Source organism: Macaca fascicularis, chromosome 1 (assembly GCF_037993035.2).
Source record: "Macaca fascicularis isolate 582-1 chromosome 1, T2T-MFA8v1.1".
NCBI lineage: Eukaryota > Metazoa > Chordata > Mammalia > Primates > Cercopithecidae > Macaca > Macaca fascicularis.
In genome coordinates, this window is record NC_088375.1 from 227,290,327 (window position 1) to 227,316,182 (window position 25,856).

At 54.3% G+C, this 25,856-nt stretch overlaps 1 protein-coding gene across 25 annotated transcripts in view; it reads right to left on the reverse strand.

Moving 5' to 3' along the window:
* The window catches only part of CAMTA1 (calmodulin binding transcription activator 1), a 978,479-nt gene that overhangs the window by 186,645 nt on the left and 765,978 nt on the right, over positions 1-25,856 (reverse strand). The window lies entirely within an intron of this gene.

Genomic DNA, 25,856 nt, shown 5'->3' on the forward strand with positions numbered 1-25,856 from the left:
TCACAGGTCTTAGTCCATTTGGGCTGTGATAGCAGAGTATCAGAGTCTGGGTGGTTTATAAAGAACAGAAATGGGTTTCTCACAATTCTGGAGGCTGGAAAGTCCAAGATCAAGGCACCATCGATTCAGCGTCTGGTGAGGCCCCTTCCTGGTTCCTAGACAGTGCCTTCTTGCTTGCGTCCTCACATGGTAGAAGGTGAGGGGGGTCTCTCTTGGGCCTCTTTTACAAGGTTTTATAAGGGCACTAATTGTATTCACTCTCATAACCTAAACAATGCTCCAAATCCCCACTTCCTAATACCATCACTGTGGGGGCTAGGATTTTAGTGTATGAATTTTGGGGAGACAACACAAACATTTGGTCTGTAACAGGAAAGCCCTTAATTGGCCTGGCACGGTGGGTCACACCTGTAATCCCAGCATTTTGGGTGACCGAGGCAGGTGGATCACCTGAGGGAAGGAGTTGGACACCAGCCTGGCCAACATGGCGAAACCCCATCTCTACTAAAAATACCAAAAATTAGCCAGGCGTGGTGGCAGGTACCTGTAATCCCAGCTACTTTGGGAGGCTGAGGCAGGAGAATTGCTTGAACCCAGGAGGCGGAGGTTGCAGTGAGCCGGGATCGCACCATTGCACTCCAGCCTGGGTGACAGAGCAAGACTCTGTCTCAAAAACAAAACAAAACAATACAAAAAACAAAAACCAAACCAAACCAAACAAACAAAAAACCTGAGCCCCAGTGCTGAGTCTCCTGCAGTCAGGCCCGCCTCCTTGCTCTATTTCCTTGATCACCCCTCTGCCACCTCCCTCCCTGACGTCTCCAGGGAAGCAGGAACTGGAGGGCCCTCAGAAGTCACTGTGAATGGTCTTGCCTGGCAGTACAAATTCCTTCTCCGAGTGGATTTCCCTCCGCTTTCCTCTTCACCAGGGTCTCATCCAATCAAGATGTAGGTGTTACCACTTAGCTCTAAGGACAAGTAAGTAACAAGTTTGCCTCATCTTTCCCTGCCTACACCTGGGCCAGACATTACTAATCAATCACTGCACTCTTTCCCTCTGAGCCAGAACTCAGACCCCTCCTTGATAAATGTTATTTAAAGTGATAAACGCTTTTGGCCATGGTTTTGCTGGGGCAGAAACTGAGGCCCTGGGCAGGGAGGTGACTGGCTCAAAGTCACATGGGCATGTGAGGCAGAGGCAAGCTTAGATCTCGTTTCCTTTCTCCTGGCTCAGGGCTGTACACATGACATGCCATCTGCAAACTCTGGTTCCAGGTTCTGTAAACTGGATCCTACCCCTAAGAAGCAGGAGGAACTTAGCTTGATAAAGAGCCTGTGTTCTGGGAGGACGTCTGACCCACCTCCCAGCCTCTCTGTTTGGTGGGAGTGATTTTGATGCACTAAAAATCAAGGAGGCCTCTATCCAGAGAGACAGAGTCGAGGCAGTGTGGGGTAGAGGAATTCAGTGCAGAGGCACAGCCCAGGCTATGGAGTCCCTTAGGCTTGACTCTCAGCTTGAGGAGTTGTGGCATTCGGCAAAGAATAACCACAAAGGCATCAGCTGACATCTATTGAGTACTTCTCATTGGCCAGAAGCAGAGTCAAGCACCCAAAACATGAGTTATTTCATATGACCCTCACCGCTATCCAAGGCAGCAGTATTAGCCCATTTTACAGATGAGACCACAGAGGCACAGACAGAAGCAGAATCCTGCTGAGTCAGAGGCAGGGAATGTGCATGAAGCAGCAGCCCAGAGCTCAACACGTGGCTGCCATTGGGCTTAGCACTATTGCTGGTCGACACGTCCATCCTTCCCTGGTGAAGCTCTGGGACGGGGCTGGGGTTGAGGCATGGACCTCTCAGTAAGCCAAGAGCTGGTGGGTCTGGGGCCTGCAAAATGAAACTGGCAGGTGGAAGCCAAGTTGGCTGGAGGTGGGAAGCCTGGAACTTTTCTTCCATCGCAGCCAGCCTGACACCTGGCCTCTGTGCCTGACCCCTGAAAGTCTAAAGACTGTCCCCAGAAAGGCACAGACAGCTGAGGGTAGCCGGTTGGCTTGGCGCAGGACAGAGCTGGCCAGGCGGACCTCTCTGCATCGCATTGAGAGGAAGCTGAGTAAACAGCCCGTGTTCTCCGGAAAATGACCCTGCTGATCCCGGCGTTAAAAATAGAGGCATATTGATCGTGGCCCGTGCCCAGTGAGCGTTAGCAGAGCTTCACTGGCAAAATGACCAGCCTGAGTCGGCCCCTCAGGTAATTTATTTTTCCACTCAGCTGGCCAGGGAGCATCCCCTGCACATCCTGGGCTGCGCAAATGAGGTGCCACGTGTTCCCCAACACCACAGCTCACTCGCCAGGGCTCCCTGATTGGGGGCAAGGGGAGCGGGCTGCCCTTCCTTCCTGGTTGGGTTCAGACACCGCCCCATTTCCACAGTCATGTGTAATACCTGGCAGTGTCTGCTTGGAAAGTCTGTTTGGCAGGTGCACAGGACCAGCTCGCAGCCCCCAGCTCACAGCCCTCGGCTCAGAACTCAGTACATGGCGTTGTGTCTCTCTCCTATGACTCCCTGCATGGCCCCCATGCTGCGGCCTCTCGGGTGGGCACCTGTAGGGAAGCCCTGAGCCCTCTCCTGGCCCTGGTGATGGTCAGTCTGGCTCCTGCCCTGGGTAGACTCTCAGGCTTCCTGGACAGGATCCCAGTCTGTGGGGATGAGGGGGGTGACCACAGTAGCTTATCCACTGAAGATGCTGGAACCGTGTGGCCTCCTGTCCCATGGGCAGTGCCTTGCCTCACAGTGCAAGTTCCCTTTCCAAATAGCTTCCCTTCAGTTCTCCTCTTCCCCAAAGGAAGTCTCAGCTCACAGGGACGCAGGGGTTACCACTTAGCTGGTATATTAGGCTAAACAGTGTCTTTACAAAGTTCACATCTACCAGGAAGCTCAGGTAAATTGAACCTTTATGGAAGTAATCTGTTAAGATGAGGTCATGCATGCCTGTAATCCTCGCACTTTGGGAGGCTGAGGCAGATGGATCACCTGAGGTCAGGAGTTCGAGAACAGCCTGGCCAACATAGCGAAACCCTGTTTCTACTAAAAATACAAAAATTAGCTGGGCGTGGTGGCGCACACCTGTAATCCCAGCTACACGGGAGGCTGAGGCAGGAGAATCGCTTGAACCTGGGAGACAGAGCTTGTACTGAACCAAGATGGCGCCACTGCACTCCAGCCTGGGTGACAGAGCAAGACTCCGTCTCAAAACAAAAACAAAAACAAAAAACCCAAAAAGCGATGATGTCGTGCTGCAGTAGAGTGGTCCTAGATGCAATAGCTGGAGAGACACACTAGAGGCACCCAGGGAGAAGGCCCTGCGGAGACACAGGCAGAGACCAGAGCGATGCCGTTGCAAGCCAAGGGGCACCAATGCTTGCCAGGAGCCAGCGGAGGTGGGGAGGCTTGGCATAGGCTCTCCTGGAGGAACTGGCCCTGCCAGTGCTGTGGTTGTGGACATCTCTGGCCTCCTGCACCATGACAGCATAAATGTCTGCTGTTTTACGCCACCTTGTCTGTGGTAATTTATTAGGGCAGCCAGGAGCCACTGCTCCCATCATAGAAATGCCATTGTCTGGATGGCATGGAAGCAGCTGTTGCTCCCATCCCGAGCATAGGCCAACCCTCAGGCTGACCAGCAGTTCACTCTCCAAAGCTTCAGTTTCTTTGACCCTAAAATGGGAACCATAGTCCCACCACCAAGGAGGACTTGTCAATCTGTATAAACTCCATGGTGTGCCCAGCTGCAAAGGTGCAAGGGGTTCTCGGGAGCAGGGCCCTGGCACTCTGAGGATTAAGTGGGGTGCTTCGCCAGGTTTTTCTTTCCCCAGTTTCCATCGATCCTCAGCATGCTAACCCGTTTCCTGAGTGCTGCTCCATTAGGTTTGCCCCGGGCAAGAACTCGAGTCCTGTCCAGGAGCAGACCCTTCTGAACCAGAATCACAAATATGGCTTAAAATAAGACATTGCTTCCTGGCAGAACACGGGCTAGGCATAAGGCTTTGGTGAGTTCAGGCACCGGCTTTCTGTTTCTGGAAGAGCTGGGGCAGGGCTGGGGCTGAGAGGGGTGAGTGAGGGGGTGGCTGTCCATACAGACAGCTGGAGCACAGGTGTGGTTTCCTATCAGACTGGGCCCTTGGCCAGCCCTGGCAGTCTTTTATCTTTGCCTTCCACTTCCCTTCTGTCTTTAGCAAGCTTCCTTTCTGCTCTGGTCTGAACAAATTCTGATGCTGAAATCCTAATCCCCCAGGTGATGGTATTAGGAGGTGGGGGCTTTGGGAGATGATTAAGTCACAGGGATGAAGCCCACATGGATGGGAATGCCACACATCTACAACCATCTAATCTCTGACAAAGCTGACAAAAACAAGCAATGGGGAAAGAACTCTTTATTCAATAAATGGTGCTGGGACAACTGGCTAGCCATATATAGAAGACTGAAACTGGACTCCTTCCTCGTACCATATACAAAAATCAACTCAAGATGGATTAAAGACTTAAATGTAAGACCTAAAACCACAAAAACCCTGGAAGATAAGCTGAAAATTACCATTCTGGATATGGGAACTGGCAAAACTTTCATGAGGAAGACACCAAAAACAAGTGCAACAAAAGCCAAAACTGACAAATGGGATCTAATTAAATTACAGAGCTTCTGCGCAGCAAAGGAAACTATCAACAGAGTAAACAGACAACCTACAGAACAGGAGAAAATATTTACAAACTGTGCTTCTGACAAAGGTCTAATATCCAGAATCTATAAGGAACATAAACAGATTTACAAGCTAAAAACAAACAACCCCATTACAACATAGGCAAAGGACTTGAACACTTTTCAAAAGAAGACATACATGCGGCCAATAAGTGTATGAAAAAAAATGCTCAACATCACTAATCGTTAGAGAAATGCAAATCAAAATCACAGTGAAATACCATCTCACAGGAATCAGAATGCCTATTACTAAAAAATCAAAAGGTAACAGATGCTGGTGAGGTTGCTGGGAAAAGGGGACACTTATACACTGACGGTGGGAGTGTAAATTAGTTCAGCTATTGTGGAGTGCAGTATGGCGATTCCTCATAGAACAAAAAACAGAACTACCATTCAACCCAGCAATCTCATTACTGGATATGTACCCAAAGGAATATAAATTGTTCCACCATAAAGACACATGCATGCATATGTTCACTGCAGCACTATTCACAATAGCAAAGACTTGGAATCAACCTAAATGTTCATTAACCATAGACTAGATAAAGAAAATGTGGTACACATGCACCGTGGAATACTATGCAGCCATAAAAAAGAACAAGATCATGTCCTTTGCAGCAGCATGAACAGAGCTGGAGACCATCATCCTAAGCAACTAACACAGGAACAGAAAACCAACTGCCGCATGTTCTCTCTTATAAGTGGGAGCTAAAATAACAAGAACACATGGGCACAAAGAGGGGATCAAAAGACATTGGGGCCTACTTGAAGGCAGAAGGTGGGAGGAGGGAAAGGATCAGAAAAAAAAATAGTTATTAGGTACTATGTTTAGTACCTGAGTGATGAAATAATCTGTACACCAAACCCCTGTGACACAAGTTTACCAACATAACAAACCTGCACACGTACCCCGAACCTAAAATAAACCATAAAAAGTATAAAGAAAAAGAATCCTCATAAATTGGATTAATGGCTTTAGAAAAGAGGCCTGAGAGATATCCCTTGCCCCTTCCACCCTGTGAGGACGCGGTGAGAAAATGGTTATCTATGAACCAGAAAGCCCTCACCAGACACTGAGTCTACTGGGACCTTGATCTTGGACTTGCTGCTTCCATAACTGTGGGAAATAAAGTTTGGTTTGAAAGCTGCCTAGTTTATGTCATTTTGCTATAGCAACCCAATGGACTAAGACACTTTGTTTTCCATGAAGGCGAAGGCAGTTGAGCATGGATTGTTGCAGAGCACGCACAGGCCTGGCTCTGGGAGGGACACCTTACGCCTTACAGATACACCACCTTTAATCCTCACAACCTCCAGTGACACTTGAAAGGCTGCCCATCTTGAGGAAACCGAGGCGCAGAGTGGTTAAGGAGCCTCCTGACATCACCCAGCTGGTTTGTGGGGGAGGCCAGGCTTGGATTCTGACTCCCAGGCTCTCTCCAATCTCTGTACTGTATCCCCACCTTCACATGATGACACAGTTTTTCCCTTTGCGGTGGGGGGTGATGAACAGCAGAGGTGAGGCCCTTCAAACCCACCTGAGGAAGTGGGGGTCCCAGGCAGGGTCTGTGCTGACACAGCAGCAGGCTGGCAGGACCTTGGCCTTGGTGAACAGGGCAGTGCCAGGCTGAGAGAACAAACTGGATTCACCAACCAGTAAGGCACCCCTGTCTTTCACTTTCAGGACAAAGTTCAATGGCACTAGATGACTTTCCTTAATTAAAAGCTGATATCAGAACAGTGTCCAGGTCTCTGGCTGGAGCCCATGTGCAGCCAAACTCCTGCTGGTGACTGCCGACATCCCAGGCCAGCCCTTGGTACATGCACAGGCTGGTCCGGGTTTGCCCCTGGCTTCCTCCACCCCGTGCTTCCTCCCTCCACCCTCCCAGCTTAAGCACTAAGTTCTCCAGCCCTCTCTAAAAGGACCCCAATTCAGGTTACAGTGTAATTGACCTACAGTGGAATGTAGGAACTTTCTCAGGAAGGGTTGCCTCTCCTCATGGATCAAAAGCAGAAGCCAGGGAAGAGAACTCTGCTGGATAAATTTCAGGATTGGATCACAGGAAGGAGGTGGCGTGAGGGGCAACCAACCCTGCAGGGAGTTTTGGATCCACACAGTGCCCAGCAAGGGATTCCTGACCTCCCGCCCAAGGTCTTGGTAGGATTAAGCGAGATGGCCCCAAGGCCTCCCAGGACCCCTAATGATCAAAGCAAAAGCCATTTTAAATTGATACACTGTTTTTAATAAGGCAGGGAAATGGACACATGATTTTAGAACCTTTTCCACTGAGAGTTCAAAGGATTAGGCAGGGCAGTTAGTTGATGGGAAAACTCACTTCCTGAGTGTTTCCTGACTGAGGGGACCTGATCATGGCAGCTGGGACGGACACAGCTATCTACACCTGGCTGCAGGGGCTGGGATCCAGAACTCACTGTCTGCACCTGGGTGGCACAATAATAATAATGATGGTGATTGGTGATGGTGGCAGTGATGATGGTGATGGTGGTAGTGATGATGATAGTGATGATGGTGGTGAAGGTGGTGATGATGATGGTTATATTGATGACGATGGTGGTGATGATGATGGTGATGTTGGAGAATGATGGTAGTGATGGTAATAGTAATAATATGATGATGGTGATAGTGATCATGATGATGATGATGAAGATGGTGATGGTGGTGATGATGACACTGATGATGATGGTGCTGTGATGATGAAGATGGTGATGTTGATGTGGTGGTGGTGATGATGATGATGGAGATGGTGATGGTGGTAGTGATGATGATGATGATGGTGATGTGGTGATGATGGAGATGGTGACAGTGGTGGTGATGATGATAATGGAGATGGTGATGGTGGTAGTGATGATGATGATGATGGTGGTGATGTAATGATGATGATGGTGATGTTGATGATGGATGGTGATGGTGATGATAAGGATGATGATGGTGACAGTGATCATGATGATGATAGTGGAGATGGCGATGGCAGTGGTGATGATAATGGAGATGGTGATGGTGGTGATGATGATGCTGATGATGATGGTGATGTTGATGATGGTGGTGGTAATGATGATGATGGAGAATGATGGTGGTGATGATGGTAATGGTAATAATATGATGATGGTGATAGTGATCATGATGATGATGGAGATGGTGACGATGGTGATGATGGTGACAGTGATCATGATAATGATGGAGATGGTGATAGTGGTGGTGATGATGATAATGGAGATGGTGATGGTGGTAGTGATAATGATGATGATGGTGATGTGGTGATGATGATGGTGGTGATGTTGATGATGGATGGTGGTGATTATGGTGATAAGGATGATCACGATGATGACAGTGGAGACGGTGGTGGTGATGATGATGATGATGGAAATGGTGGTGGTAGTGATGATGGCAGTAATGGTAAACATTTATTGATCACCTTATCTCTGTCAGGCAATATTCTATGAGCTTGCTATATATTAACTCTCTTAATTCTGGCAACAACCCAGTTAGGTAGGTGATAGTATTATCCTCACTTTACTATGTGGAAACAGGCAATGAAAGTTTAGGTTATATACCTGAGGCCAAACAGTTAACAGTGGCAGAGCCCAGCTGTGATCTCAGTTTGTTTGGGACCGGAGTTTTCACTCTTCACCTTTCAATGGGTGGTGAGTGAACCCAGGATAAAATACATGGCACAGATTTGAAGTCCATAGACTGACTGTCCATCTGAATCACCCCAGAATCCTGTGAAAATACACATTCCACAGCCACTACAGGCTCTCTGTGGCCAAGGCCTGAGGATGTGCACTTTTCATAAGGTCCTTGGATGATTCATATGTGGATAATCCAGGATCAAGGTGGGAACCACTGGTGCAAACAACCCACCAGGAAGCTGGGCTGGCACAGGGGTTGGGGACTATTGGCCTGTCTCCGAAGCACATCTCCCATCCATCCACTGCTTTCCCTGTCATTGACCACCACCTGTGTTGATGCCATGATTTCCCAGTCCCACTGCCACAGCTCGGCTGAGAGCTTTCAAATACTCAGACCTGTCCCCTGCCACTGCTTCTGCCTGCCATTCAGGTGTACATCTGCAATTGCATATTGAGTGTGGAGGTTCTCCTGCAGCTGGCCCTCCCCTGTCCTTCAGGGTCCCTGTGAGCAGTCCTGCCTGCCCTGGTCCTCATCACCACACTTCGCCTGTGGTCGAGACCTCAGGGCCTGCCCTCCATGCTTCCGTGGTGAGTGGCTTTCCTCCGCTGCCACCGTGGGCCCCTTCTACTCTGCCAGGTTGCCAGCCATGCTGCCTCCTCAGAGCGCCTTCCAGAACCACACTCCCGGAACGGACCCCTGCTCTGGAGTTATTCTCCACGCTCAAGGTCCCTGCCCCAAAGTCACTCAGCTGGCCTCACTTATTTCCCTAACAGCTGTCTGCTCAGAGCCTCCTCCAGCCCAGACCCTGGCCCAGGGTGGGACACACAAAAGTCCCCATTTTCATGGATCTGCTTTGCTCCCCTTGTTTTAACTCCTTCCCACTAGCAGATAAGGTCCATGAAGACTGTCCCATCTGTGTGGGCACAGAGGGGGTGCTCAGGAGTCTGGCAGCATGTCAAATGCTCCTAGTGCCAATCTAGGGCTTGGACTGGTCTCATTGCCTTCCCCCCACGATGCAGCCCACCGGGCACAGAAGGGCAAGACTGGGCATCTCATTGCCTTCCCTCCTGATGTGCAAGGACTGAGGCTGAGAGAGCCTTCTAAGTGTGACACAGCCCAGAGGGACTCAGGCTTCTGGGTGCCTGTGGAGGGCTCCGTGGCCCACCCAGGCTGAGGTCTGGGTGTCTCATCGGTTTTGAGATCTGCAAAGCCATGGTCGTGTGGTTTCCTTGGAGCTGGGGCTGCCTGCCTGCTTGGGCCAGGTTCTCTCTGCACGTCAACAACCACGGGAGGGAGGGAAGGAGGGAAGCGAGGCAGGGGCTGGCAGGAAGTTTGGCAGGGGCTGGGCTGGGGTCTCTTTGGTATTCTGTGCAGTGCCTGCCTGCAACTCGGTGGGTGCTTAATAAATGTTTATTTTGAGTAATAAAACCAGCCTTATTTACACTAGGCCTGTCTCTAAAGGCCGCTTTCCATACTTAAAAATAACCTTAATCATCTCTGCCAACATCCTCCGGAGATAGGGTCGATGGCTCTTTGCCATTTATAAATGAAGGAAAAGATCTAGAGAGGGACAGTGAGTGCCTTGGAGTCACCCAGGGGCCCAGCCGGGCTCGCCCCAGATCCCTCGTCCCTAGTCTCTAGGGAGCACAGGCAGGATCAAGGAAAACCTCCATCTTTTTTCCCAAAGTGATTTCAAGGTGCTATGGACTGAATTGTGTCCCGCCAAATCCATATGTTGAAGCTCCAAGCCCCACTGTGACCATAATTGGAGCTACAGCTTTAGAAGGTAATTAAGGTTCAACGAAGCCATGGGGTCAGGGTCCTAATACAACAGGATTGGAGGACTTCTAAGAAGAGTAAGAGTCTCTCGCTCTCTCTCTCTCCCTACTATGTGAGAACACAGTGAGAAGGCAGCCGTCTGCAAGCCAGGAAGGGAGTCCTCACCAACCCCCAACCACGCTGGCATCCTGATCTTGGCCCTCCAGCCTCCAGGACTGTGAGAGTGTAAATGCCTACTGTTTAAGCTACCCGATCTATGGTATTTTGTCATGGCAGCCTGAGTAGATTAAGACACAAGGACAAAACAAACAACATAAAACAGCCCCCAGAAAATACCCAGGAATTCCTTTCCCCAAGGAGCTCCACAGTATAGCTGAGGCCGCCAGGCAGCCTCCACCAAGGAGCAGGACCTGGCTCTCCTGGGGTCTCAGCCAGGTAGGCCCAGTGGAGTTCGACGGTCCCAAACTCTGCCAGCCCCGTCCTGCTGTTCTGGACAGCCTAGAGCCAGGCACTCTGTGGAAAGACCAGCTCCGGATGTGGACACTCAGCCAAGCCCTGTGCTCCTGGCCTCTTCACTCTACCACGTGGTCAGGGAGCCGGGTTGTCCTGGGGCCTAGAAGCCTGGGTCAGCTGACCCAGCAGGCTCCCCTGGGCCCTCACCAGCCTTCTGCCCCTGCTCAGAGACTCACCCCACTGCCCCACAGCCTGCCTCACTCCCGTCCCCATAGGCCTGTGGGCCCCAAAGTCAGCACCCACTTCTCCAGCCCTTTATGGCAGCTGCAACTCTCTGGGGAGTTGCTTCTCTGGGGAATGAGGAGGGACAGATGGAGATCCGGCCTTCTGCCCCAGTGATCTGCTGGCAAATGGAGGTGGGGGTATGAGGGGCATGTCCAGGTAGCACAGGTGACTGGCAGGAGTCTCCCCAGGGAGCCCTCCTGGCGCCCACAGCCCCTCTGCTTTGGGTCCCTTGCCTCCCTGCGGGGCCTCGCCCTTCTGCTCCCACCCACCACCCACCTTGATCTCGTGGTTGTCACCCTGTCTTCCTCATCCCTCTCATACTCTCCCACCTTGCTTCCTTTCCTTCTCTCTCCTTCTCCATTTCTCTGTCTCCCCCCTTCCTCCTTCTCCTTGACTATTTTTTTCCACCCCACTGTTTTTGTTCATTGTCTCTTTCTTCCCACCCCTCTCAACTCTCCTTTTTCCTGCCTCAGTCTCCATCTCCTTCTAATCCTCATAGCCTCTTGCTCCTCCTCCTCTGCTTCACGGGCCTCTCAGGACCCCTCTACTCCTTCCCGTCCCTGAGCCCTCACTCCACTGGAGATTGGGAGGGCAGAAGGGCTAGAGAGCTTCCTGGACAACAACCATGTCTGGGGGTCACACACACACACACACACACACACACACGCGCACGCCTACAAACATACATACCCACACATGAACACGCACACTCACACAAGCTTGCAGACACACACGCAGGCATGCACAGGCACCCAAGACTCATATTTGCTGCATCTCATTTTTGGTGCATGGGCCATCCCAGGAAGCAGAGGGCAGAGGAGCCCGCTTTCCCATGGCACGGGAGCTTACAGAGCTTCTGAAGTGAGGTCTCAACCACTTGCCCTGTGAAGGCGCCGCCCTCTCTAATTTTCAGGGTTCACTATAACTGCTGTCCCTCCCACGGCCCTTACAAATCACATCAGTAGCGATAATCCCGACAGCATGCTGTCTCTGGGAAGGGGAAGATTAGAGCTGAGTTGGCGTCTCCTCCCCAGGGAGAGACTCTTGCCTTAGAAGCCGGCCTGGCAGGTGGAGTGACAAAGGCCAGCCCTGCCCAGCAGCCGGAAATGGAGGGCCTGGAGGACCAGAGGCCAGGAGGGGTACATCCCAGGAGGGGACATGGGGTCGGGATATCCAGAGAGCCCCAATGGGCATAGCACCTAGAATGATGTTTCTGGAGAATAGGATTCAATTTCTATTTGGTTCTCCTCATTTGAATTCTAAAAACCTAAAACCAAAAGGGCCCTTCTAGATTAGTCATGACACCCAAGGCCTGGGTCTGAACGTCTACCCCTCACCTCGCTTTACCCTCTCTCTGAAGCGCTTACCCCCATGGAATATTCTGCAGGTTCTGCTTAGTTCTCCTGTTCTTATGTCTCCTTCTCTAGAATGCAGTTCCATGGGCAGGCATTTGGTCTGCTTTGTTTGCAGGGCACACAATAATATTTGCTGGGTAAATGCAGGAGCCTCTACTTTGCAGAGCCATATAGCATTTGACGAGTCCCTGCATCTCTCCAGGACTCAGTTTCCCCAATGGGCATAAAGAGATGTGTGGTCCCGGAATGCTGTGTTCTCTGCAGGAGCACCTATACCACTCAGATTATAAGGCTGTGAGCAAACACGCTGGCTGCCATCCGGTCTCAAGGTGGCCATCAGAGCCAAGGGTTGCTAACACCCCGACGTGGAAGGCTGAAGAGAAAACTTGCTACAGCTGGGCCCACTCCACATGAGGAGGCCAGCCTAGGGCGTGGACAGCAGGCTCTACTGGGGCCCGAGTGGGAACAGAAGGCATGGGAGCTGCCAGCATGCCCCACTAGCCTCACTGACCTCCCAGGTCCTGCTGTGCTGCAGGTCTCAGTCCTGACCATCTCCCCAAACCAGGCTTCTCGAGGTGCAGCCGGCTCCACAAACTCACCCCCATCCCTGCCTCTCCGTAAGGAGTTGGGCCAGTCCAAAAGCAGGTTCACTTCCAGCAGCCGCGTGGAAGACTCTGGCAGGTACTCAGTGTCCTGACTCAGTGGCCACCTGCCCCATGTGCGAGGAAAAGTCCAGGACAGAAAGGAGCAGGGGGCATGGGGCTGCCCCGGTGCCTGGGGGCTACAGCCCGATGACCAGGGACCCTGGACACTGGACACAATAGCCTGGGGCTGGGGAGGGGCTGGAGGGCATCCAAAGGCCACAAAAGGCCCAGAAGGGGCTGGCTGTAGAGAGCTGTCTCTAAAAGGTGGGAAGCAGGGTACCCAGAAAGCACCTCTGTCTTGGGCCTCACAGCCCCGAACCAAATCCAGATTCAAGGAACAGCTGGGGTGGGTGGGCCCCAAGCTCTGGCTAAACAGCCCAGGGGGCCCTGGGACAGTCCCAGGGCTGGCTGTTGACAGGTTCCAGGTGAGTGGGCGGTGGGGTTAGAGGGCCTGTCATCCCATTCGCCTTGCTTGGGGGTCCTGGGGACCATGAGAACAAGGAGTGGGGTAGGCTGCTGCCGGCCTGGCGAGGGTTAACGGCAGATGCGGGAAACATCAGGCCCTTCTCCCTGCGTCTCCGTGCCAGTCGTGGGGTCAGATAAACCATCTGAGCAGTGGCGAACAATTCGGGTATCTCTTCGGACGGCTGTGGGTGACATCTCCGAAAAAGAGGAGATAACATTTCTGGGACACACAGGCAGCATGACAGCGGGTACTGCTGCCTGTCAGGGGCCAGGTAGCTGTCAAGGGGAGCAGCAGGACAGGTGTCGCGGGCGGGTGGAAGTGGGCAGAGCTGTCTGCCAGCCCAGGGGAGGAATGCAGAGAGCCAGGCAGAAGTTCTAGCATCGCAGCAAACAAAGCTTAAATTAGCCGAGCTGTGGCCTGCCCTGCCGATGCCACCAGCCCTGATATCCTATCCAACTGAGTTACGCCGTCCAAGGATGCAGGAACCACTGAATTAAACAGCTTAGTGCCTTTACATATTAAACCAAGGCAAAACACCATCAAATATGCTGAGTAACAGTTGTCTAATATACATTCTTTAAAGTTTTGTGTAGTGGTTACGATAGCAGATTTGGGAGGGGCTGGCCGGGGCCTCAGGACTAGGCAGCTGCAACCTGTGGATCCTGGTGCAGGTGGTGAGGCTGGCAGGAGACAGGCATGCCTGGCTTGGCTTTTGCTGGGGCACAAAGGCTTCCCTGAACACCGTCTCCCAATCACCATCTTGGCCACGACGCTTTGATGGGGACAAAGTCCACAGAAAGCCTCATGCTCTCTCTGGAGACTGCATTTGCTCTTCTGACCTGGAACACGGGACTGGGCAGGTCAGGGGGAAAATGGAGCTCAGGAAATTGGGTGCCTGGTGACACACACTGGTGAAGGCTGCCTCGGGGATGGCTTCCTCCTCCAGACTGGTGTGCAAGCAGGGGTGAGGGTTCATTCTCATCCATCCCTGAGCTATTTCTGCCTGTGGGAGGCAGCGTGGAGAGGCTTACACAGTGGCCTGGGGGGCTGGGGAGGTGTGGCCTCTGACAGGCATCATGGAGCCCGGCCTGCTGAGCGTGTGCCACTGCTGCATGTAGTCAGCTCTGCCCGCAGAGGGTGCTGCGCAAGCCGCCCATTGTCTCCCCTCATCTCTGAACCAGCCCATTCCTGGGCCTGCAACGAGTTTTCAGGCAAGAGTCTCACCTCTGCTTGGGCTCATCCTAGTGGATGAGGAGTGTGCTGGTGCCGCTGGGGTGTGCCCAGCAGGGGGAGCCCCACGCCTTCGGGGGCCGTGTGACTCCTAAGAGGAAGCTCCTGCCCCACCTGCCTGGCCCATTGGCCTGCTGCCCACCGGCCTCCCTGCCTGTCCCTCTGTCCCTCCATCACCCCGGCTGGGCTCCTGGAGGCTCCTCCAAGAGCACCAACCTCAGCCTTGGTAGCTGAGCAGATGGTAGAGGGGCTAGGGTGATCAGTATCAGATCCGGGCACTGTTGGTGAACCTGCTGGGCTCCTCCTGCCTGGATCGGCTGTGGTTTGCGGGGAGCCCTTCATTCACCACCCACCGGCCCTGCTTGGCCAGCTCCTGGCTGTGCCTGGATTCTCGGCCATTGTTCAGAAAGGACAGCGATGAGGATCCTGCCACGTGGGAAGCACCCAGCCCAGCATCACCCCCTGAGCCTGAGCACGGAGGGCCAGGGTTTCCGGGTCCCAGCCTGTCCTTCACAGTCATCACGAGTCACCCCCACTGAGGGACTCCTGATCCTCTGGGCTCCCAGCTGGTACTGCCAGATAAATCTGGGCTGTAGTGAGGCCCACACCCCAGCTTTCCTTCCTGTCGCCTCCAGCCCTGCTTGTCCCTGCCCCTCCAGGCCCCAGCTCCCAGCCTTTGTGTGTTCTCTCTTCCCCACCTGAGTGCCTGCCCCGAGTCCCAGGTTCTCATGATGCTCTTTGCTGATGGCACCAAAGCAGTCCCAGGCAGTCCCATGAGCCAGTCAGTGGGTTACTGTGCTTGGTGACATGGGGTCTTACACCGGCTGAGATGCACACCAGCCGCAGTGACCTCAAAACACAATCCATCACATCATGCTCCCCTGGCCCCTGTGTGGTCCAGCCAAGCCCTGCCGGTCTGCACGTCTGAGGACCTCATGGCTGGCTTTGTCGGACACAGGGGCCTCACTCATGGCCCAGATGGCCAAGTATCCTTGGGGCCTGATGGGGACATTGACTGTCCCATCTTCTCCATGGCTCATTTCACAGAGGAGAAAACTGAGGCCCAGAGAGGACAGAAACATCTCATGTGCCCGGCTCCAGCTCTGCCCATGCTGCTGCAGAGACCTGTTAGACTCTGCTCAGCCTCTCACACTGGGGCTCAGTGCCTGGAGCCTGGGCTGCAGGCTGAGTCAGCACCTGCCTCAGTGGACACAAGGGATCCCAGGGGACCTGAAGGGCAGTGGGGCCTGCAGAAAGGAGAGTGGGCAGGGGCACCTTAGGGGGCCACAAGAAGTGGTGGCAGAATCCCACACAGATGCCGGAGCCCCGCTGCCCTCATTGCCCCGTGGGGACCAGGGACAAGGATGGGAACAATCACCCCACAGTTGGGGGAGAGGAGAAGAATCCCCCTCCTGAGCTGGATGTCAAATCCCCATTTAAATCCATCCTCAGCCTGGGCTTCGGTGCCCTAGAGTCACATGTGATTTGGAGGCAGTGCCCATTTATTTTACACAGAATTCCGAAACAAGAGAAACGTCATGGTTTCCTAAGAAGAGCAGAGAAACAAGCTCTCATCCAAGAACCCAGACAGGTTCCTGAAACTCGCTGGGAGTCTGACTTGTGTTTCCTTCTGGAATTCTCTTGCACCCAGGCCCTGAGGCCCCCTCCCCTGGCCTCCCAGAAGCTGGAAGTTCAGCCCAGATCTAGGGAGGAGGGTGTTCAAAGGACATAGGGGTACAATCAGTTGCATCCTGGGGTACATCCTGATTCAGAGAGGATGCCAAGCTCCTGGGGCTCAGCTTTGAACCCCAGGGGGCCGTGGGTACTCCAGCACCCACCCTGTGACAGGTGCAGGCTCAGAGCCTGCCTGATGTCTCAGAATCCTCCAGGGCAGGCCCCTCCAACACCTCCCCAAACTGTGGCATTAGCAGGCCCTTCTGCAGGGCTCCGAGCTGTGCTCGGCGTGAAAATACCAAGTCGGCAGGCAGGCTCCCTGCTTCCCTCTGCTCCCTGATCCTTTAATCTGAGACTATTAAAACTTCATTCCGCTCCTATTGGTAAACCATCAATCACCGTCACCAAGCAGCCCCTGGCTGGGAGAGCCTGGTGGGGAAGGCGGCAGGGAGGTCAAGGAGTACTGTGGCCATCCAGGGCCAGGAGGCAGGAAGGTCAGCTTGAGAACCTCCCCTCTCCTGGGCAGAGCTGGGTGCAGGAGGGCCGTGTGCCCTTGAGAAGGACGGGGCTGCTGGGTGGAGGGACAGGAGGCACAAGGTCCATGTCTGGGGTATGTGGGAGGCTCTGGGGGTGGAGAATGGCTACCACTCAGGCCCCTCTTAGTGGGTGGTGGCAATGCCTACACCCAGCCTCCGTGCCAGACAGCACCACTGGTGCCAGCTACCGCCCCCTTCCTGAGCTGCCGCCATGTGGGGGAGCCTTGGCCTTTCTCTCCTGGTGGCTCCTTGTTTCCTTCTCAGTTCAGACACCTGGCCCTTTGTCCCTCCTCTCCCAAAGTGACCCTGGTCTTCAGGCAGGAGAGACGGGGGTCCAAGACCCAGCCCTTTAAGGGTAACTTGTGAAAAGTCTGCACCAGCTCAGTGCTTGCAGGATTATGGGTCTTTTTCTTAATTAAACAAATCCAATTAAATTAAGATATCAGAACTAAATAACGCTTGAGTCATTAGTGCGACTTTTATCTTAATGACTACAGCTGCCGAAATCCTTCTTTAATTCTGACGGCCTCGGCAGGCAAGTGGGTTTTCACTGTATAGAGGCCCGGGGCTGCAGACAGGGGGTGGGGAAGCCCCTGCTTCTCCTCTGCACCCCAGGCCCGCAGAGCGGGTGAGCTCCGTGTGTTTTGGGGCTGGGGGGACAGGGACATCCATGACTGAGGTATTCCTTCCCATCTTCCGGACCATGCCCACTGCCCGCCAGCCCTGGTGGACTTAATCCATGCAGGCAACTTTCGAAGGAACAACAGTGGGTCCCGAAATACATTTCAGACACTCCCTCTTTGCTCAGGAGTGAGGGAAGCAGCTGCCTGGGCCCTGCTGGGGCGCCCTGTTTTGGATGGTTGGAGGGGTATGGCGTGTTGGCTCCTGAGTCCCATCCAGAGGGGCTCTGTACTCCCCGTCTTCAACCCTGGCGGCCTTGACCCCCCTCTTCCCGCCATGCCCAGGGGGACGCAGCAGCATGTTGGTATTGAATCCAGTCCCACAGGAGCAGAGGCAGCGGGCGGGGGCCCTGGCAGCCATGAGCAGGAGACCAGGCACAGCACAGGCTCCATGCGGCCCTGAGGAGGAGCCGGACTGGGGAGAGCAAGGCTCTGGGAAGCAGGAGATAAGAGGCTGCCAGAGCGAGGGGCCTGGAGGGGATTTGGGTCACAGGAGGGTGGCTGGGGGAGTGGCAGAAAGCCAGGCAAAGAGGAGGTCTGGTTATCACTTCACCTCAGGATGCCGGGAATGGCAGAGAGGCGAGAGGCACAGAGCCCAGAGCCGGAAGCCCCACGGATGCCACACTGTGAGGTGAAGATGCTTACGGGGCTGGTGGCACAGACCAGACTTGCCCCCACTCTGCTGCCCACTGTAGTCCCAGACAGTCCTCCCCCCCAACTCCACTGCCCACTGCAGTCCCAGACAATCCTCCCCCCAACTCCGCTGCCCACTGCAGTTCCAGACAGTCCTCCCCCACACTCCGCTGCCCACTGCAGTTCCAGACAGTCCTCCCCCACACTCCGCTGCCCACTGCAGTCCCAGACAATCCTCCCCCCCAACTCCACTGCCCACTGCAGTCCCAGACAGTCCTCCCCCACACTCCGCTGCCCACTGCAGTCCCAGACAGTCCTCCCCCACACTCTGCTGCCCACTGCAGTTCCAGACAGTCCTCCCCCACACTCCGCTGCCCACTGCAGTCCCAGACAGTCCTCCCCCACACTCCGCTGCCCACTGCAGTCCCAGACAGTCCTCCCCTCCACTCCACTGCCCACTGCAGTCCCAGACAGTCCTCCCCCCCACTCCGCTGCCCACTGCAGTCCCAGACAGTCCTCCCCTCCACTCCACTGCCCACTGCAGTCCCAGACAGTCCTATCCCCCACTCCGCTGCCCACTGCAGTCCCAGACAATCCTCCCCCCAACTCTGCTGCCCACTGCAGTCCCAGACAGTTCTCCCCCCCAACTCCGCTGCCCACTGCAGTCCCAGACAGTCCTCCCCCCACACTCCGCTGCCCACTGCAGTCCCAGACAGTCCTCCCTCCCACTCCGCTGCCCACTGCAGTCCCAGACAGTCCTCCCTCCCACTCCGCTGCCCACTGCAGTCCCAGACAGTCCTCCCCCACACTCCGCTGCCCACTGCAGTCCCAGACAGTCCTCCCCCACACTCCGCTGCCCACTGCAGTCCCAGACAGCCCTCCCTCCCACTCCGCTGCCCACTGCAGTCCCAGACAGTCCTCCCCCACACTCTGCTGCCCACTGCAGTCCCAGACAGCCCTCCCTCCCACTCCGCTGCCCACTGCAGTCCCAGACAGTCCTCCCCCACACTCTGCTGCCCACTGCAGTCCCAGACAGTCCTCCCTCCCACTCCACTGCCCACTGCAGTCCCAGACAGTCCTCCCCCACACTCCGCTGCCCACTGCAGTCCCAGACAGTCCTCCCTCCCACTCCGCTGCCCACTGCAGTCCCAGATAGTCCTCCCTCCCACTCCGCTGCCCACTGCAGTCCCAGACAGTCCTCCCTCCCACTCCGCTGCCCACTGCAGTCCCAGACAATCCTCCCCCCAACTCTACTGCCCACTGCAGTCCCAGACAGTCCTCCCCCCACACTCCGCTGCCCACTGCAGTCCCAGACAGTCCTCCCTCCCACTCCGCTGCCCACTGCAGTCCCAGACAGTCCTCCCCCACACTCTGCTGCCCACTGCAGTCCCAGACAGTCCTCCCCCACACTCTGCTGCCCACTGCAGTCCCAGACAGTCCTATCCCCCACTCCGCTGCCCACTGCAGTCCCAGACAATCCTCCCCCGCACTCTGCTGCCCACTGCAGTCCCAGACAATCCTCCCCCCCACTCCGCTGCCCACTGCAGTCCCAGACAGTCCTCCCCCACACTCCGCTGCCCACTGCAGTCCCAGACAGTCCTCCCTCCCACTCCGCTGCCCACTGCAGTCCCAGACAGTCCTCCCTCCCACTCCGCTGCCCACTGCAGTCCCAGACAGTCCTTCTCCCCACTCTGCTGCCCACTGCAGTCCCAGACAGTCTTCCCCCCCACTCCGCTGCCCACTGCAGTCCCAGACAGTCCTCCCCCACACTCCGCTGCCCACTGCATTCCCAGACAGTCTTCCCCCCCACTCCGCTGCCCACTGCAGTCCCAGACAGTCTTCCCCCACACTCTGCTGCCCACTGCAGTCCCAGACAGTCCTCCCTCACTTTTCTTCCTCCACTCAGATGCTCGCAGACAGAGAAGACGCTTGTAGACACCCCAGATCCTGAAAGGTCCCCTGCCAGCCCCTCCAGAAACATCAAAAGGATCTATGGCGGCAGGTCTTGGAGGTCAGGGACTGTGTCCAGCTCACTCACCCGGTGCCTGTGTCTGGGCCAGAGTCTGGCACACGGTAGGCGCCCAGTAAATATGTGGCGATTGACTGACGGACAGAAGGGAGCCGGGGGAGAAATGGGCCAAACCCGCCCACTGAGTTCTAGTGTCTTGCCATGAATGTGTATTACTTCACCAATAACTTTTAGAAGCAATGAAAATTATGTTTTTCATTTGCTTTTCTACAAGAAAATAAAGACCTATAAAGAAAGTGGCTATGAAACATTCTGGATCCTAGAATGTCACAGCTGGGAAACAGCTGGAAAAGCATCCAGCCCAAATCCTCACTGTTCAGCCCAGGAATTGAAGGCTCTGGGTGGGGAGAGAGCTGATCTGTCCACTTGGCGGGGCTCTGGACACTCTTGCTGTTAGATGTGGTGGGATCTGTGGTACATCTTTTTTTTTTTTTTTTTTTTTTCCCCTGAGACGGAGTCTTGCTCTGTCGCCGAGGCTGGAGTGCAGTGGCATGATCTCGGCTCACTACAACCTCCACCTCCCCGGTTCAAGCAGTTCTCCTGCCTCAGCCTCCCGAGTAACTGGGATTACAGACGCAAGCTGCCAAGCCCAGCTAATTTTTTATATTTTAGTAGAGACGGGGTTTCTCTGTGTTGCCCAGGTTGGTCTTGAACTCCTGAGGTCTGGCAATCCTCCCGCCTCGGCCTCCCCAAGTGCTGGGATTCCAGGCGTGAGCCACCGCGCCCCGCTGTTGCACATGTTAACAATGGGGGTTAAGATGCTCCATCTCCTCATCTAAAGAATGGGGATAAACAAGAACACCTGCCTCACAGGGCCGCCATGAAGATCTGAGAAACTCTTCCATAGCTATTTCTGGAGTGCCCGCCACGAGCTGTGCCCTGTGATTGGTGCCCGGCATACCCCACTGAGTGCTCACTCTGAGTGAGGTGGCCCTTTTGGATCCAAAATTCATAACACAGAGGCCCATGCAGTGTGGGAGGGGAGCTGGTTTTTCGAGGATCCTTAGGCAGGGGTCATAGGGATGAGTGGGTGTGAGCAGAGGAGGGGAGGTGGATGGCCCAGGCAGACGAATTGAGTGCATTCCAGACCTGCAAGAGGCCAGTGTGTTTGGAGCGTGGGGTGGGGCACAGGGTTTGAGATGGGGTTTGACAGCAGGAATGGCCATGGTGGTCTTCACCCTTAGAACAGAGGTGTTGAATTGGCAAGGGGAGGTGTGTGTGTGCGTGCTGTAATGATCAGATGAGGATCATTATTGTTGGCCACTGTGCAAAGAAGAGTTTGCAAGGGTGAGAGCATGCTCAGAAAACCTTGGTGAGGGTCCGGGGGATGGCACAATCATCATACCATTTTATTTTCTGTATTTCTGATGCTTTGACCTCTGGGGTCTTGCTGAACCTGGAGGGACTGCCCCCCAGGGCTGGTCAATTCCTAGAGATAGCAAAGGACTGGCCTGGGAACCCGCCTTTCAGACCAACCCACCCACAACCCATACCCCATGACCCCCTCTATTAGGGTTTCCCCCCAGGGTCACCCTCCACCTGCCCTAGTCACCCCAGGCCAGGGACAACTTAGGGGCAGCCTCTTTGCCAAGAGCCCACGGGAATTACCCACAGGAATCTCTCCAAAGCCTGCTCACCCTGCATTACCTGTTCCTTCCTGCAAAAACCACAATAAAGGCTCTGCCCACGTTGCCCCTGGCTCCCTCTGTCTCCTGATGGACCCCCTGCTTTCCTGGGTGGCCCTGTGTGACATGGCCTGCCCCCTCCTCATGGGATCTATGAGTAACAAACCACCTTAAACAGGCGGCCGCCTGCTGATCCGCTGGCCTCGCCACGGCTGCATATTAACAAAACCTGCATTTGAAACAGAAGGGCCCTGGCAGCTTAGATTGGAGCTGGTGTGAGATGGAGGACATGGTTGGGTTTGGGGTATTTAGGAGAACAGGTAGACAGACCTAGTGGTGACCTGGGGGTGGAATGTGACAGAGGAGGTAGAACGAATGACTCCTGGGCTGCAGCTTGGTTTAGGGGACCATGTGCTAGGTGCTTGCCTTGGTGTTGGGGGAGACAGGGACACCAGGCTGCAAACGTGACCAGAGCCACCCATGGGCCCTGGAGCTCCGTGGGAGTCAGGGTCTTTCCTCCTGCCTGTTCCAGGAGCAGGACCTCATTCGGCTCCTTTGATCAGAGTTCCAAGGGAGATCCAGGCCTTGGCTCTGTCTGCCCTGGGGAATGAGGAGAGAGTGGCTTTGGGGAGGGGACAGCTCTGGGTCTCAGGAGAGAAAGAGAAGAAGGAGGAGCAGGGCTGTGGGGTGGCCACAGGTGGGTGGAGGGCAGCAGACCCATAGGGCCCACGGAGGGAGCATGAATGGAGGGGCCGCTTGCTTTGGCTCTGAGAAATCCTGGTCCCAGCTGCCCTCCTGGGTCCTACCCACATGTACCCCCAAATAAGCCTGAGCACTTTAAAAATGGAAACAAATGCTCCCTTCCTTTTTGCGGAGCTTTCTGTCAATCGAAGCTGTCAGTTTCCTCTAGTTCTAAAAAAGGGCGAGCTCTGTGCGTCCCATAAATAGATTTCCAAAGCCACAGGCCAATCCGGCTCCCAGAACACACCCATCTTGCTGCAGGCTTTGAAAGGGCAGCTGGGGAGCAATCCCCTCTCCTGGAGGGCAAGCAGGCTGAAAGGCACTTGGGGATACCCTTGAGGTTCACAGTTTACTGGGAGGTGCCAGCGTTCGCACATCATTACCTACTGTTGACAGAGGCAGCTGATAACTCCCTGAGTCTTGTTCTCACCTCCATTAGCAGATTGCTTGAAAAAAAAGTCAGAAAAATTCAGTTCTCAGATTTGGGCCCCCACCATCTGGCTTGGGAAGTCTGCTGGGTTTTGTTTCTGCCCTACAGAAATCTGGCTTCTTTTTTTGGCATGGAGTTGGGGGGATGAAGCAAGCCAAGATAAGGGGTTCCAGGAACTGGGACAACCTCAGAAGGTCATTGAAACTCAAGTCCTGGGGGAGGAGGAAGAACCCAGCTCATGGTCAAACGCAGATGCTAAGGAGAGTGTGGGAGGGACATCGTCAGTGTTTGTGTGAGGCTGAAAATGGCAGAAAGAGCCAACAGGTCAGAGATGATCAGGCTGGAGGCAGGGACAGCAGGGGGCAAGAGCAGGGATAGCAAATTGCTTTTCTCTTATTCATCAGCTTCTACTGACAGCTGCAGGGCCAGACTGGGCAGGATTCTGAGACTGCATTTGGGTTCAGCAGGAAAATGTGCTGTGATCCATTAGTAATGTCTGCCCTGGGCACGGAAGGGGAAGGTGGCAGCTGGTGATTTGTTATCCCAGCATGTAAGGCAATTGGTTTAGAACTAAGATGAGGAAGAGCAACCTCACACCTAGAACAGCATTTGGCACATACTAGGTCTCTATAGATATCTGCCAAGCAACCAGCTGGAAGAGTGAAGGAGTGCAGGGTGGAAGAATGGAGGAAGATGACCACTTCTGGGGAATTCCTAAGCCCTGGGCCAGCAGGGGAGCTTGAAGGGAGGTACCTGGCAGGAAAACACCCTTCTTCTTCCATATAATGAAATGAACCCGGGAATGACTCCTGCCTTCCTTTACATCGAGGTAATTTTCAGCTACCACCACCCAGGCCACCTTCTACATTTATTTCCCTCTTCTCTCCTGCTTCCAGACACTTCGCTGCAGTGTGCACTAGAACAGAACCCACATCCAGGAATTTTAGAGTGGAGAACCCATCACTTTATGGCCCACTGAAAGAACCTGAGTACAAACTGCTAGGACCTGAGTACAGACTCCCCAGAGACAGAGCAGGGGGGCAGTCATGTTGGTCTCGTCTTAGCACAGGGTGACAATCACTTCTGATTTCACACCCCCGCATCATGTGGCTGTTCAGGCCTGGACACAGACTCACTGTCGAGATAGTCCTGCAGAGCATGACCTCCCTTCTCTTTGAATCCAAGCTCTTGATTGAAGTGAGAATTCTTATTAGAGCTACAGGACCCAGGGTTCCTGGCACTTTGCCTGGAGATGTCTGGGAAGCTGCCCTTTCCTTTCCTGGGGCTTAAACCAGGGAAGTTTCTCTCAGCACCTTTCAGCACCCCCATCTGGGCCTCCAGGAAATCTGTGCAGTCAGCTCTGAGCCAGGTTCTGTGCACAGATGAGGGACACCAGAGAGGGTCAGGGACAGAACCCTGAGCTTCGCTTATCCTTCTTGCTTTCAATGTTTCAGTACACTAGGCTGTGAGCTCCCTCCAGGGGAGCCCTGTGGGATGGGTCCTGCATTCCAGCCCCTACACGTGGCAGCACTCAATACACAGCTGATGGCTCTGGGAATGGATGACTACAATTTCTCTAAAGCACAGATTTCTGCACAGCTCCCCCTCATTGCCAGTATGCCCTCTTCATCATAGCTGAGCCCTGAATTCACTCACTCATTCACTCATTCGTTCACTCACTCACTCACTCTTCACTCATTCGTTCATTCACTCATTCATTCATGCATTCACTCATTCATTCATTCATGCATGCATTCATTCATTCACTCATTCATTCATGCATTCACTCATTCATTCACTCACTCATTCATGCATTCACTCATTCATTCACTCATTCATTCATTCACTCATTCACTCATTCATTTACTCATTCATTCATTCACTCAAGTTACTTCCTGTGTGCCAGGCCCCGTTCTCACTACCAATCTTAGCACACTCTTTAGCTTCTCTGAAAGCCAGTTAGACTGTGGCTGTTCCTATTGCAGCTCCCAGAGGTCCCTCTGTCCTCACAGGCTGTTGGGGGAAGGTTTGCCAAAATGACATCCCCACTCAGTTACTGCCTAACACAGACAGGGCAGGAGAGAAACAGGGTAAGAGGCTCTCCGTGCAGCTCCATGCTTCTTGGACTGTAACCTCCTGGTTCACTGTGACTCTGGAGGTCAACCCTGAGCACACCGTCCTGGGAGCTGTGGCAGGGGCCTCCACCGGCTCTTCCCCCAACCTAGCCTCTCTGCTTTGCTGCAGTGCACCATCGTGAAACTGGGCAGGCTGCTCCGGAGCCCTGAGCCTTTGGACAGGAAGCAGGAGAGCCAGTCCTCCCCTGCTTTCAGTTTAATGAGCAACCTCCCGGACATGTGTGGGCAGTGACCCGGGGTGGACAGGGCTCACAGTGGCTGCAGCCTGAAGCCCAGGTGGGCCAGTTTCTGGACTTCCTCCCTCCTTTCCTCCTGTCGGCCGCTGTCAGGCGCACACACAGGAGTCTGCTGAATGCTGTTTCACAAGCAGGGTCTGGCCGAGACAGGCACATCCACTGTTCCCAGTGAACACAACTGGGAATGGCTCTTGGGTGGATGGAGAAACGGGGCCATGGTTTGCCTGACCCTGTGCAGCAAGCTCTGCATCACGCTTTACGGCACTTTGCAGCGGCTGAGTGAGGTCAGGGCTCAGAGGTCCTGTTCTGGGACTCGGCGGTCCAGAGATGCAGCCTCCTGTGGTAGAGGCATTGAGGCATTGTTCCCTTGCTTCCAGACCTGGGTTGGGTGGTGCTTGGGGGTGTGTGGTGGCCTTGGGAAGGCTACTTCATCAGTCCCTCTGGCCATCAGCCCTGCTCTGTCAAAGGAGAGGTTGGTGCCCCTTGGGGTCAGATTGGGGTTTGAATCCAAGTTCT